Here is a 13,420-nt window from a genome sequence, read left to right on the forward strand (position 1 = left end):
CAACATTGCAGGTAGAAAAATGCATAGCCTCAGAAAGCTACTACAACATAATTTTCCTTTTATAATATACCTTTTCGTTTGAAGTATAAATGATTTTCATTATACTACACTTATATAAGAAATTTCAGAAAAAGAAATGTAGCTATTATCTTGGTTGCCGTTTCCATATACTACGTTATACACAGCTAAGATAAGAACCAACGTCAAAAATAGTCCAGTCCTTTCATATATGGTACTGTATTTGTCTCTAACATAATACAGAATTTTCTAACCGTTGAAGCCTATTTGCGCTTCAAGATTATCCTGTGTTTTAGGAAGAAAATTTATAGGTATAGAATAAATGCTGTCATTGACATTTCTTATGTTTATATTTATTATATGTATTTCTTGCAATCCTATTTATAGCTACAAATTCTATTAATTAAAATAGAAAATGAAGATAGCATGCAGACGGTGTTGATATTGTGTGATAAAAATTTAAAGATCATTGGAAATCATCAGAGTAACCGAATACGCGATCTGAAAAATGACCGAGTACTCGAGTATTGATTTTAGTATTTGTTGCCATCCCTAAAAAAAATAAAGTACTTGACAAGATCAACTAACATCTAAATAAACTAGAAATGTGTCCATAGGACACGGATGCCCCCACACGCCACTGTTCTGTCAATCTTATGACTCTAGGTCAAATATTTTTTGGACTACATGTGCCACAAGTTGAAAACTAAAAATCAACAAAGGGCCATAATTCTGTTATATTTGGTCGCAGCAAAAATTCCTTCCTTTACTACCATCTACACATTAAGGTTGTTCATCCCTGGAAGTTTAAGCAAAATCTGCCATCTGGTTTAAGAGGAGTTGCGTTCACAAAATTTCTACATAGTATATAATGAAAAAATCAACAAAGGGCCATAATTCTGTTAAATTTGGTTGCAGGAAAAATTCCTTCCTTTACTACCATCTACACATTAAGGTTGTTCATCCCTGTAAGTTTAAGCGAAATCTGACATCCGGTTTAAGAGGAGTTGCGTTCACAAAATTTCTACATAGTATATAATGAAAAAATCAACAAAGGGCCATAATTCTGTTAAATTTGGTTGCAGGAAAAATTCCTTCCTTTACTACCATCTACACATTAAGGTTGTTCATCCCTGTAAGTTTAAGCGAAATCTGACATCCGGTTTAAGAGGAGTTGCGTTCACAAAATTTCTACATAGTATATAGTGAAAAAATCAACAAAGGGCCATAATTCTGTTAAATTTAGTCGCAGCAAAAATTCCTTCATTTACTACCATCTACACATTAAGGTTGTTCATCCCTGTAAGTTTAAGCAAAATCTGCCATCCGGTTTAAGAGGAGTTGCGTTCACAAGATTTCGGGACGTACGGACGGACTGACGGACTGACGGACGGACAAGTGCAACGCTATATGCTCCCACATTGTGGGGGCATAAAAACTTTGAAAACAGAATTAATTATTTTGAAAAATTCACTCTGAGCTGTATTATTTAAAATGGGTGTTCAAACACATTGAAAACATTGATAAGTCATCTCATGTTCTTGGTGATGAAGTGGTGCCTCAATATAGTTATCACTGCAATCTTCCCTCATAACTCCTACTATTAGTATTACTGTATCTGTCAAACAAGCATCTCTGTTTTCTGAAATAGAGTTTTGAAAAAGTTTATTGCTGACCGAGATATTCCATACTTGTATGTTAACTTTTTTTCAGCATTTCTCTGTTAGAATTACTCTGATTTATAAAGGTATAAAACCAAACTAGAAATGTGTCATTATGCCACGGATGCCCCCGCATGCAGCCAAAATTTCAGATGGTGCATTAATTATTTTTTTCATATTAAGTTCAAAGCCCTTAAAACTTTTCGATGTTAACACAAACATTTTCATACAATGTTCAAGTCACTGAAATGATTCAGTCTTAACCTTTTAAAAATAGCATATTGCATATTTGTAGCCAAAATAATGGCTAAAAGTATGAGTGCTGAAACTGAAAGTTCAAAATTTTTCCAACATTCAGGAAAGATAAGTTTGTCTAAAATCATTGAACCACGACCAAATTCAAACTAAAACTGCTTATTCCTAAGATGTATCTATATTATTTTCAAAGTGAAAGGAACATAACTCTGCCAAAAAATCATCAAACCATGACCAAATTCCAACTTGACCTGCCCATTCCTTTGACATATCCATATGTCAAATTTAAGTTGAATATGTAACACTGTTGGGTAGATAATGAACAGAAACTGTAAATTTCATATTATTTTCAAAGTGAAAGGGGCATTACTCTGCCAAAAATCATTGAACCATGACCAAATTCGAACTTGGCCTGGGCATTCCAAAAACATATCCATATGTCAAATTTGAGTTGAATGTGTTGTACCATTGGGGAGATAATAAACGGAAACTGAAAATTTCATATTACTTTCAAAGTGAAAGGGACATAACTCTGCCAAAAATCATTGAACCATGACCAAATTCAAACTTGACCTGTATTTTTTTCATGACATATCCATATGTCAAGCCTGAGTTGAATGTGTTGTACCTTAGGGGAGAAAAAGAACAGAAACTGAAAATTTCATATTATTTTCGAAGTAAAAGGGGCATAACTCTGCCAAAAATCATCGAACCATGACCAAATTCGAACTTGATCTGTATTTTCTCATGACATATCCATATGTCAAGTTTGAGTTGAATGTGTTGTACCGTTGGGGAGATAATGAACGGAAACTGAAAATTTCATATTATTTTCAAAATAAAAGGGGCATAACTCTGCCAAAAATCATCGAACCATGATCAAATTCGAATTTGACCTGTATTTTCTCAAGACATATCCATATGTCAATTTAAATTGAATGTGTGCAACCGTTCTTAAGATAATGAACGGAAACTGATGATGACGGAATGACAGAAGGATGGAAGGACGGAACAGGGTAACACTATATGCCCCGGCCATTACATGGCGGGGGCATAAAAATGCGCGACCAATGCCAGAGCTCAACCACTCTGTGCATTATTTCACAAACGAGCATCTGAGCAGAACCACTGCCTTTTTTTAAAGCTAGCTGGATTGCTTTCTCACATTAAAGAATCCATATTAAATATAATAGAACAGTGATAATTGCTACACAGTCTCTTTGTAAACATAAAATAAGCATGTTTTGTGTTTACATAAAGTAGCTATGTAATGTTAAAACACCACACGCTATAGGTGGTCACAATATAAATATATAGTGTTGTTAGGAAACTGACAGTTTTTTTAAGAAAGGACCAAATTGTTTTTGTCTCGTAAGAAGGAACATGGCTTCCATTGCATAGTTAATTCATTATTTCATTCAAATTAGACATATTCAAAAAGAGTTGCATAGAATTCAATAAATTTTTATGATTAAAATATTTTACTGATGAGCATAGTATATCTTTAAAGGTAAGTGGTTTAGGTACATTACTTTGACTATGGACACCCCAATTAAATCTATTTATTTGCTTAGTAACACAACTTTTCAAAGTCATATAAATTTGTAAATGTGAGTGATTCTGATAATCTATATACAGCTAAGTCAAGATGAGATGATTAGATTTTACTGACTGCTTACTACATGAAGTCACTATTTCAATGTCAAATGCCTTGAGGTGAAAGGAATGAAAACTTGAATTTCAAAATACAATTTAAGTGAATTACATGTCACAAATGAGCCGTGTCATGACAAAACCAAAATAATGGGTTTGCGACCAGCATGGATACAGACCAGCTTGCGCATCCGCACAGTCTAATCAGGATCCATGCTGTTCGCTTACAAACCCTATTACAAGTAGAGAAACTGATAGCGAACAGTATGGATCCTGATCAGACTGCACGGATGCTCAGGCTGGTCTGGATCCATGCTGGTCGCAAACCCTTTATGTTGGTTTTGTCATGACACGGCTAAAATGTTTTTGCTATCGACTTTTGTTCCTAAATTAACAACAGATTGCATGATGAAATGATATTGAAATAATTAATATACATTTGGCTCTTAGTGCCAAGCTTACTGATTTTAAATAAGCCTCGAGTTCTGTGTTGGCCTTTAAACATGTCAAATATTTAGAAAGTATTTATTAAGGGAAAGTGTATACAAATAATCATGTACCTCTTCATTATATGCCCATGACATTGAAAAAACATTGTGTCATCTGTTTACTTCAAGGTTAGTCACATTGACAGTATCACATTTTAGACTTTATCTCTCTTGATGCATCCTCAAAATGGGTCCTCTTAATTTCACATTCATCAATCTGACAAAAACCTCCTGAAAAAGAAAAGTTAGAAACATATGCCACTAATTATGTCAGTTTAAATGTCAAATAAATACTTTGAGAAACTATTTGGTCAAAATTGTAAATGCACAAAGATTTTCAAACCATGAACATTTCCTTTTTAACTTTCTAACATATATAATGTATGGTCTTACTTGAAAAAAATGTTTGCCCGGAACTGAACACTACCAATTTACCATCTTTTTGGTACCACTGAAAATAGATAGTAAAGGCCTTAATCTTTTTATTCTAAAATAACAGTTAATAAAATCTTAAGAAATTATGACTAATAAGCATGTTAAAAAAGTGAGAAGAGGCAATTTTTTGAGTCATTCCAAACAGAACTTATGTAGAAATGACTGACCAATACAGTTAATTCATATGTACTATTGAGCAAATGCTATTTACACCAATTTATGGAAATTGTAACTAATTATGAATTCAATATTCATCACTCCACTTAGTGTGAAATAATTTATTCAAAAGACTTTGCATTCAGTATGATATAAAATGTAATAAAGGTTTATGGTCAGAATAATAAGATTCTAGTGTACCAAATTTTTGCACTTTATTCATAGGCAAGCCGCAATAAATATGATCAAGACAGCTGCCATAATCAGTCGTTACTGAATCAATGAGTTTGAACTGAACTGAGTACTTCCTGTATAATTTTAGCAACTGGTTTGTTTTCAGTATAATCATAATTGAAATCTCCCCATTAAAAATAAGCTTTTTTTAAAAATTCCAGTCACTTTAAACTCTTTAGAAACAATTTCCAAAATATTGAATAGAAACCCTGAAAAATATGCAACAGTAGAACACCTTGGAGGACAATAAACAAATCCAATAACTATGTCTTGTAAACACAGTAAAGCACATTCAATGTCAGAATGAGTAAAACAAGTAAAATGACAGAATTAATATTTTCCTTGTAATAAATTGCTATCCCATGTGAGGCCTGACCCAAATTGGAAGACAATGCACGAAAACCATCTATGCTGTACTGCTCAGATGAAGGACCAGTTAATCTAGTTTCTACTTGCTGGCGTAGTGAGCGCCCTACACGGAAACCCTTAGTTGGTTGGTGTGTGTGGGATACTGGTGTATTATTATTCAGTTTTTTTTTTTTTGGTTAAATGATGGTATTTTATAACACAAAAGTTCAGTGTTGATGTTATTTTATTTATTTTTTATAGTTAATTGTAAGTTTTTTAATACAAAATAATTATATAGTTTACATATATATTTTTACAGCTAGTACCTGAATTTTGCTTAAGTTAGTTTTACTTATTTATTTTTTAAGTTAAGACTTGATGTTATACGTTTAAAATTTTAGATAAGACTTAAGATGTTGTATGTTTCCAAATTAAAATAAGACTATTAGATGTTTTAAGTTTTGAAATGATTAATGTTTTTATAATTAATTTTCTAAAAGCATTTTGACGAGGAAATGCTATGTTACACATGACCTGTTTTTACCTGAATGGCCTGTATAATTATGTTTCACAGCTTCTCAGCAAACAAACCAACTGTGCCACAATTGAAATCTAACAAACAAGCCTTTAATCACACACCTGAAATAAAAACTTTTCCTAATTAATACAATATTTCTTTTAATTTATTACATTCTTCAATGAAACATTAAGAAATATTGATAAAAAGTAAAATGTTCATTTTCATTTCCTGTATTTTCAATGTAAATATTCATTTTTCATTGCATATTTTCACAAGTGTCTCCTAAATTTAGCCTACACACAATAGACTGTAAAGAATAATAGGGCAATCCGGGTCAGCTCGGCCCTAAAACATACTCGGCCCCCGAGTCAGCTCGGCCCTATTCCAGCTCGGCACGGGTCAACTCGGCCCACTTTTAAAAATGGGTAAAAGACTCCTATTGTTACAGGCTATTATTATCAATCAATGTGTATGTTAAGGATACCGATTAATTAGGTGATAATTATGATTGACTCATTCATTCAAATTTGATTAGTAACCACCTGCAATTAATTAGACGCTTATGCTATTAAGTAAACACGTTTTTGTTTCATATTTTTTTGAAAATTACTTTACAAACAAAATGCATCTAAGGAAACTCATTCTTATTATATGTATATTAATTTAATCGAATCTGCAAGACAAATAAATAACTTTTTTTCTAAATATACTGTATCGTATAAGTACCAAATCTCACACCCAACCTATTCTCAAACCTTTCATTCATGTGCTGTTATTTTTTACTTACAGTAACTATGATGTCGTGAACTTGTGTGCATAAAAGCTTAGTTTCTGACAGACATGTCTGCTGATCATCATGATGTCAAATGAAAACAGTGCATAGGAACAAATATTTACATAACATATTATATTACTCAGCATAATTTCATATAAAATTGCTATTCCCTATGTAAGTCCCATAAATACACCATTAATTATTTGTGAAAATGAATATTATAGACAAAAATATCTTAAAGCAGGTACCTGCATCGTGTAAGGTACCTCATTGTCATGTGATAGTCATATAACAATCACATCATTGGCTAAACTAAACAATAGAATTTTAGAAATACTTGAAGGCGTTTGAGATTAGGTTCTTTATTTTAAGAGACCATGTCAGTTTTAAAACAGAGGGTTGTGCTTTTCAAAGATGGAAATAGAGCTTTTTTAATTGTTGAATTTCAGTCAAATTTTACAGAAATGTTACATAAAGATTAAAGTGTACATATGTAATGAATTTTTATAAAGATATATTTTTATTTACACTAAAAGACCTCTTAAATGCTTAGAGGTTTGAGAACTGGTTAGTCCACGATATATACTTTATTTCGGCAGAAGTACAATGTATAATTATATAGGAAGTGGCTAGCCGTACGGGCCCGTACGGCTAGCCAAATGTTCTAGCCGTACGTGAGTCACGTACGACTAGCCTGGACTCGCTGTATTGTCTAGCCGTACGGCACTTTTCAAAATTATATGGAAGTCGAACATTTATATGTTCTTTTGTGCCTCATGATTATGATTTGTTGTTTTATTTGTATGAAAGGTGAATTTTTGTTAATTTAGCATATGGATCGAATAAATAATGATCGGAGTGGAATAAATAAAAAGAACATTGAAAAAAACAACAAAAAACAACAAAAAACAAAAACGGTGAAAAGCAAAAATATTTGTATAATTTTCAAATACAGTAGATAAATATCGAACATAAATTAAAGCACAATCAATTAATAAGCCTTAATTAAAGCCTACTCAGGGACTGGTAATAGAATTTTAAAATGCGTTTCACGGAACATGCAAACTTTCCTTAATGATGAACAAACTTCTATACCGTCGGTAATTGACGCAATTATCAGATCCCAACAACAATAATTTTTCATTTTAAAGGTGTCGAAAATTAAACTTAATTAAACAAAAACGGATTTTCATCAAAATCAAAATTTTGTAAACTATTTCAATTGATGTTATTTTACTGCGATCAAACGCTATTTTTTCTCAACGTCTTGAGATGACAAAGATCGATATTCGTACTTTTTTTACTGTAGCCAACAAGGCGATTAATCTCTAAAAAGTAAACATACGCAGACAATTAATTGCTGTTTCTTGGTTAAAATCCTCGCTTAAAGTCATAAAATAACATATGCATTTTCGACTTCTGTCTAATTTTGAAAATGCCGTACGACTAGCCAATACAGTGTATCCTTGCTAGTCGTACGTGACTCACGTACGGCTAGAACTTTTGGCTAGCCGTACGGCTAGCCACTTCCAATTATATAATAATAATAAGATATTTCTTATTATTCATTTACCTTAACAACATGCAAAGCAAAGTAAATACGTTATATATATTTTAGTAAAGTTGGCCGAGTTGGTATAGGGCCGAGTTGACTCTTTTCCAGACATTCAAGGGAAGGAACTGCTAAACTTAAAATTTGATAAGGTCAATTCAGACTTTCAGTACAAAAAAAGCTTCACCCGATAATGGCCGATTGTGAAGAAAATTTGTAAAAAATACAGCTTTTGATTGCAACTTAAATATCAACGTTATGAAATATAAACATGAACATCAGTCATCTTGAATAACGTTGTATTTTTTGTAAGCAGCCAGAATCGCCTAATTATGCGAATATGTTTCTGCAACGATTTGACGACGATTTCGCCACTGATAAATGCAAAACAAGCAAAGCCATTCAACAGTTAGGTAAAAGGGAGATAAGGTTTTTGTAATATAAAACTTACAACTCGTTTTAACACGTGGAACTTCTATATTAACAGCAAAAACTTCTCAATCTTTCACGGATAAACTTGTAAACAATGGCGATTCCGGGAAAATGACGCTAGGGCGAAAATAGTTCGTATTCATACGAATGCAATGTTTTTCTTAAATTTACACTCATAAATGAAGCATTAGGCCCTATAAGCTTTAAAGTTAGCTGATCTGAAATCCGTATTCCATTACTTGCTAATTTTTTGAGTTCTATGACACTCATAAAATATAATTAACTTGTGACTACATGTAATTTGTACTATATTTATGCAAGTACTTTGGCTATGATCGACCGCTGGCGTAGTAATATTAAAATCGCGTAAAGCAAAAATATACATACAATTTTAAAAGACGATTGCAAGATTTCTCTTACATGAGAAAGAATAAAGGGTTATTTTACATAGACGGACATTATCTCTTAGAAAAAGTTACGATCGAGTCTGTTACAAAATTAGTTTTATTTTGTATCCTTTATTTTGAAATATCTTGAACATTGTATGACTGTTTTGATCGTTAAATGCTTCATACATATAAATAATGTATATATGTTTATTGTTATAAATAATCATTTATATCGTAATAAAATCCTGCTAAAATATACAGCGTATTTGTTTGTTGATTGTAAGTTTTAGAAAGATTTATTTACAATTTAAATTTCACCTTACAACACAAGCATAAAAAAACAACATAGGCATGAACTTTTACTCAATCGATATTTTTTTCGTTATTGTCGCGTTCTTACGTGAGATGACGTTCTTGAGGACAGTACATTATACAACTGCCTACAGTTATATAAATCATGTGAGCAACAAGCAAACTTTTAACGGTAAAATGCAGACCCCGTTCTATTGTTATTTTTTTTTCAGTAGATTTACTGTTATTATCTATTGAAACTACAGCAATTGTGATCAACTCTTAACAATTTATATCGACTTTTATCCTTTTACTGTGTCACATGAGAACGTTTGATTTCAATGGAAATGTCAAACAAAGCGTGTGCCTTTGTTTGAATAAGACAGAATATCCAAGAAAATTTGATAGCCGGAATACCCAAGAAAATTTGATAGCCGATATGTATTTCTAATGTGTAGATGTGAATGGAATAAAATCTTAAAAGTACACAAGTAACAAAAATATTTAATTACCCATTTGGGAGCCAAAACAAAATTTAAACAATGTTATAAAACATAGTAAATTTTTTTTAAAATTTTTCTATTCTTTTTAAATTTCCCCAAAAAAGTTTTTAAAAAAAATTAATCAGAACTGACATGGCGGAAAAAAAGTGTTTAGCATAAAAATTAAAATCATTAAATCATTTATTCCAAATTTTGTTTGCTTTGTTTTTTAAAAAAAATTGTATATTTTTAAAAGGTGGGAAAAGATAAGAAAAATGTATCCAAAAACCTTCATGATAAATTTTTGAAAAATTTTACTTTTTTTTGCAGGGTGATATTGCATTACTGAAAAAAGAGACCCTTAGGAAATATTGTCGTTATACAGAAACAATTAAACTTTTTACAAAAATTTTGCATTACTAGTAAACTTGTTTTTGATATTGAAAAAAAAAACACTAAAGTACTTGTATTTTAAAGAAGTGGTCATTTATCTAGAAGAGAAACACAGAAGTATAATGGTAACAAACAGGAAATTGAAGAATCCTTAATTATTTATAGTGTTATATGAACAGTGTCTAACAGACCAGTTAGAAAATGTAATATTAAATCATTATGATTATTATGTATAAGACTACCTTTAATACGGAACAATATATTTCTGTTATAGATATTGACAAGTATAGAAAGGGTTTTCTAGTTTTAGAAGCTCATTACATTGTTATGATTGAAAAGGGTAGACAGTTTTATATTGATAGAGAAAACCTTGATTGTATCTACTATGAATCAATGTTAGAGGATGAATATCACTTTCTTATCGTATGGTCTATATGTGTAAATTTACGTTCATTTTTTATACCATTGTATTACTCTCAATACCCGACTGTTGAAAAGTTCTACTCTTTGATGTCTACTGAAGACGAATCATTGATAGTAATGTTGCTATATATATTTATTATGCATTTAAACAAATAATTTTGAATAATGTAAATTCAGATTGTACTGTATAATTATATTTGAAATTAAACCATTACTATATATCCAGTAATGCTAATTTGTATTGTGTATTGTATGTACTGTGTATGGGCCGGAGGCCTTTGTACAATGAAGGTATTGAACTGAATTAAATCACAGATTCATTTAATGGTCTATAGTTATCTTGTATCATAGTTTGGGACATTTCTGTTGAAAATTGTCAAAGTTAAATCGTATACATAAACATGCACAATGCGTTATCTGGACTGCACTCCAAAGCAGTTTTTTCTGGGGTTTACTTACTGTGACGGCAGAGAAATGGATAGTGATAGAAATATTATATTCCGATGCTCGTTTATTGGTTTTTCTGGGGTTTCATATTGTGACAACATCAAAAATACAGATATTGTGATTTATACTCGGGGCTACGCTCCCTCGTACAAATCAGATAGCCTCGTGTTTCGATGCTCTTTCTATTACTTTAAGTGGAAAGAAAATTTTAAAAGGTATATTATGGTATATATTAAACGTTTTAAATAAAGTAATATAATAACTTTTAGTAAATTTGGCACACTACTGGCCGACATGTTTCGTAAGACGTTAAATGCAGGGTTGTTATAATTTTTCTGGTCCTTCGAGATCAGAGATCATTGATTTCATTGATTTGTAGGCCTAGGAAGCTGAAATCCAGATATAAGTTTTTGGTTACCTTTTAATTACAACCACCAAAGACATTGAAGATTGTTAAGTTGTTAAATCTTTCAGCCAAAATCTAAAATTATTGTAATGTTGACTTACACATGTACAAATAAATAAAATTCTGAATACAAATATGGCTAAACCAATTTTAAAACAAGGGAAGGACGTGATGCGGTTGCACACTTGGTTCAAGCGAGAAATTTGGTTGCAAACTTGACAAAATGGCTACCGAGTTATCATATTCACAACACTGCGCGTATCTTGTTCAGGAAAATTGGTTGGTACGTAAATTTGGAATTTGCAAATATGCATATCGCTTAAAGCAGTGTTTATGCTACACTCGGTTGAAGGTCTCAGCTTCCTAGCTTTTGATTTGATGAAGATATAAACCGGTCGTGTTGGTATCTTGAGATTTGACAAAGGACAATCAAGGCCGGATTTTACACTCATTTATTCACAGCTGAAAGCTTTATAGTTCACCAAACAAGACAACATTAATATTTTGTCAATACTGCGTAAATGTTTCAGTTTGCAAGCTCCAAACAAATCTTCCAGACACAAAAATATCTTGTTCAAGAGCACTTTAGCTGCAGACTTTTACGTCAAGCATTTCTGGTTGCAAACCTATCCTTCAAATCTAAAACTGCCAAAGGAATTAACGAAACCACAGATATTTTCTTGACATTTTTATGCAGCTGTGTTATTTTAATGGCTTTTAAAATTGTTTTATATGGCTTTGACATTTGAGGGGTTCTTTATTTAGTTTTCAATTGTTATTATCTATTGGTATCACCACTCAATGTTCAGAATTTTGTTTCCTCTTCTGCCTTTTTGGTGCCCTTCTGAGTGTCTTTGCGGTAGCCCGGTAAGACTAAAGTTTGTCGGGGTAATGTTGCTGTGCATTGCTTTGTTCTTTTATTTTTCCTGCTTCACAGCCATGATACTGTCGCGTATTTCTACAAATTGCACGTTTCTCAGTTCGTTAATGGAAAAGCTTTATGAAATATAATGGTGAGTTGTCAAAAAAGCAAAGCTGAAGTTTCAAAAAGAAGAATAACATAAAGTAGAAACGGAATGAAAGATTATTTCAGTTGGAAAACGCGTCATAATAAATAAAGCTTTCTTCATGGTCATTGCAACGAATTAACTTTGTCGCGTTGGATGCTACTCGGGTAAAACAATGAAATGAATTAATATGTTGAAAAAGTGATCCATCGGAAGCATTAAAACAGTAAATTAACACGAAAACTGCAAACTCGTTTTGATTGATATACAGGATAATGAAAACGTGCAACATCTCATTTGCATGTCCCCATACTACAAACAAGTTGTTGTTTTTTCTGATGTAAATTATAATAACCCTTTTACGGCAATATTTTATCGATATTTCATGACTTTTGGTCGTCTTTTGAAGGGAAGACTGAAAATACAAATTAAAAACGGACGAAATCTTCCGTAAGTTTTAAATCTCCTTTTCTTGAAATGTGTCACTGTCACACTGAACACTCAGTAGGGCACCGGTGGGGAAAAAGTCAAGGCAATTTACAACTAAATAAAGAATCCCTAGATCAAAACTTTAAAAGCAAGTGAAATATCATAACTGTATAAACCCTTTCATTTAAGCGATAAGCGTCGAGGAAGAGTTACTTTCCTAACCGGATGTGACGTCATTTGGGGATTGTAATATACAAACCGCGTAAATTTTTAGCTTATTGAAAGTTGAATGCGTCAATACTGATCGTTAAATTACGATTATAACATGAAAAAATTAACAAATGCATACATAAATTTCATATCAAGAAAATAAAATAAAACATACAAAACCAGAATTTAAGATAAATTCTTGCTACTCGTTGTCAAAACTTAATGACTGGGTTGCCATTTTGTCAAGTTTCCACCCAAATTGCTCGCTTAAATCAAGTGTGCAACTACATCACGTCTTGCCCCTTGGTTAATCGAAGATGGTTACGGCTCTCATACACGTTTTCATACACAAAGTTGTTCAGTTACCCATATATCTTGAATGAAATTCATAATTTTTTATCATTTCCAGTAAATTA

At 31.8% G+C, this 13,420-nt stretch overlaps 1 long non-coding RNA gene across 1 annotated transcript; it reads right to left on the reverse strand.

Annotated features, from left to right (window-relative positions):
• Positions 1-205: 205 nt before the first annotated feature.
• Positions 206-4,557, reverse strand: LOC132759855 (uncharacterized). The gene is made up of 3 exons (XR_009629776.1): positions 4,469-4,557; positions 4,148-4,306; positions 206-1,660 (listed from the first exon to the last, which is right to left on the reverse strand). It is a non-coding gene; the product is annotated as an uncharacterized LOC132759855 (long non-coding RNA).
• Between the last annotated feature and the right edge of the window lie 8,863 nt (positions 4,558-13,420).

This window comes from Ruditapes philippinarum, unplaced genomic scaffold, assembly GCF_026571515.1.
Source record: "Ruditapes philippinarum isolate M1 unplaced genomic scaffold, ASM2657151v2 ctg350_1_1_1_1, whole genome shotgun sequence".
Classification (NCBI taxonomy): domain Eukaryota; kingdom Metazoa; phylum Mollusca; class Bivalvia; order Venerida; family Veneridae; genus Ruditapes; species Ruditapes philippinarum.